The sequence below is a fragment of the Penaeus chinensis genome, chromosome 33 (assembly GCF_019202785.1).
Source record: "Penaeus chinensis breed Huanghai No. 1 chromosome 33, ASM1920278v2, whole genome shotgun sequence".
Lineage (NCBI taxonomy): Eukaryota > Metazoa > Arthropoda > Malacostraca > Decapoda > Penaeidae > Penaeus > Penaeus chinensis.
The window spans coordinates 24,663,629-24,666,128 of record NC_061851.1 but is presented as its reverse complement, the minus strand read 5'-3'; the positions used below and the strand labels follow the sequence as shown (position 1 = coordinate 24,666,128).

Here is a 2,500-nt window from a genome sequence, read left to right as displayed (position 1 = left end):
CTCTCTCATCTCTACCTCTTGCTCTTTCTTGCTCTCTCTCTCTCTCTCTCTCTCTCTCTCTACCTACCCCACGCCGTATTAATATTCGATGATCTGCCGTGCTCTGTAGCTGTACACGAGGCTACAAGAACACAAATTAATCGATAAAATAATACAAATATCCACCTACAACACCCTTTTGCCATTGACATACCTGTTCACCGCAGGGACTGTCGCCGCCAGCCGCACATACACAGCGCAAAAGGCTCCACACACCTTGTTAACAATCACTATGCAAGAAACACTTCGCTACAGATCATAAACACTTCGAAACCGGTATGGAACCCTTCATATGGTTAGGTATTTGGGTCGCACAGGCAGCACCACCGAATTATTACTTTTTTTATCTCTGGATTCTATATATATTTTTATTATAAAAAATCACTTCACATCGGTATCAAACAATGGGAAATATCTTCAATCTTCACTGTTATATATGTATTTATATTTTTTTCTATATATCTCCCTCCTACCCGCGACCCAACAGACGCACTGGACCCGCACCCGTCCCTTGTCCGAGTGGCACCTTGGAATCAAGTCCCCGAGAGGCAAGTTCTGTCTACAAACACACGAAGTCGATTCGAATTTGCGTCGAGGAGAGCACCAGCGCGCTCTTCCCCAGATGAGAATGTCTGGCCTTCTGTTGGGTTATTGATTGTGGAGTCGGCGGCTCGCTGGGCTGAGGCGTAGTTCCACCCGCGGCCGCTAGAGGGGGTGCGACCGTATTTTAGTGGATTTACGGCGATTTAATCCTCGGCAAAACGTCTGGAAAGCGAGCCCTCGTGTAGAAGTTGCTGTCACCAGGTGTCCAAACGACAAGTCTCCATCTGAGTGAGAGTTAGCGAAGGCTCCCCTCCCGTCGCCTGTTTTTACAGAGTAGCGCGCTGCAAGGCGCTAAAATACCCGACTGTCGGTCGGGGGTGACGCATGGCACGACTCAGCTGTTTCTCCCCCACCCTCGACGGAGCATGACTTTCAATTTCCACATTGCTTTTAGAGGTTTCCTGTGCAATGTCTGTCTCATCTGCCGGGACTCGCGACGCAGTGACATGGCTGTCGCTCACATCGCTCTTTCCCCGTGCTGCAGCAGGGCACGGCGGCGCTGACACGGTGCAGCCAAAACGCCCGCCAAATCTGCCAACTTTCCCACTTTCTCCGCCATGCACGATCCTCCCACACTCCACACTGGCGGAGTTGCCAAGGAAACACGAAATTGGGGGCCTGTCATGCACAGCCGCAGCACATCTTACGAGGCGAATAAAGCGCCAGTACAAAGCTTATGGGGAAAGCCTCGGCCATTAGCACATGATCCGGGGTTTAGTAAAATTACCGCTACACCTCGAGTTTAAAGCGCCATTTAATGCCAAGACGGTGACGGCGGTGGGTGGGTGGGGGGGGGGAGGCTCAATCCAGACGGTGGCAGAACCCAACTCAGGAGCACCACCTTGGGGGAAGGGGGAGGGTGAGAGCACAGAAACAGCAACAGGAACACCAAAGCATCACGCTCATGTCTGCAGCCTGTGTGAACCCTCGAACATTCCTTGCAGCTGCAGTTCCGGGCCCCACGACAGAATGCAACCATAACACACACATAACCTCATACCGGCGGCAGCAACGTTCGTGGTATCACGCCAACACGAAGAAGGCTCTCGTAGAAGACAGGAGTACAACACAGAATATTCTAGCAGCTGTGGCCACGTGGGACGCCCCGCCGCCTGCCGAAGGGGTGGTCGTCCCCTCCGCCGCGAAGGACCTGCTCTGGGGCGTGAACGGGAAGCGGGAGGCCAGGTCACTGCTCTACTTTTGAGGTCATGCTTCCCTACGGATGGAGACTTTTTTCTTTTCTTATTACATCGCTTTTTTTTTTTCTTTTTCTTTTTACTCAGTTCTTTGCAAAATGATGTGAAGTAGTGTGAGTGTGTGTGTGTGTGTGTGTGTGTGTGTGTGTGTGTGTGTGTGTGTGTGTGTGTGTGTGTGTGTGTGCGTGTGCGTGTGCGTGTGCGTGTGCGTGTGCGTGTGCGTGTGCGTGTGCGTGTGCGTGTGCGTGCGCGTGCGTGTATGTGAATGCGTGTGTAACAGACTGCTTAATCATTGTTTAATTACTGCTATGTTTGTGCGTGTGTGCGAGTTTATTTTAGTCTACCTCCCATTAGATTGTTATCATCGCCTAATTACTGTTATTATAATTGCCATCCCGCTACAAGTACTACAGCTATTGCCATTAATACAGCCTTCATTATACGTCACTACAGCCAACATCACTGATATTAGAGCTGTGTCAATTATTACTTTCACTATGAACATCACGTTTTCACTATCAGTAGTTATTTCCAGAATTTACAGTAAGGATGATGATAGTGATTGTGATAGTGATGATGATGGTGATTGTGATGGTGATGATGGTAGTGGTGGTGATGCTATATGATGATAAAAATAACAATCCTTGAAGTATGTCATAACA

General features: G+C 49.5%; 1 protein-coding gene across 20 annotated transcripts in view; it reads right to left on the bottom strand.

Moving 5' to 3' along the window:
- LOC125042989 (proteoglycan 4-like) overlaps positions 1–2,500 on the bottom strand; it is a 649,815-nt gene that overhangs the window by 306,785 nt on the left and 340,530 nt on the right. For 3 of the 20 annotated variants that reach the window (XM_047638884.1, XM_047638886.1, XM_047638891.1), the window contains exon 1: positions 194–925. The exons of 15 other annotated variants lie outside the window; for them this stretch is intronic. The gene's annotated coding sequence lies outside the window, so the exon portion shown is untranslated. Of the gene's footprint in view, positions 1–193; positions 926–2,500 lie in introns of those variants that run through there. 2 more of the 20 variants (XM_047638897.1, XM_047638899.1) reach the window with 2 other exon arrangements.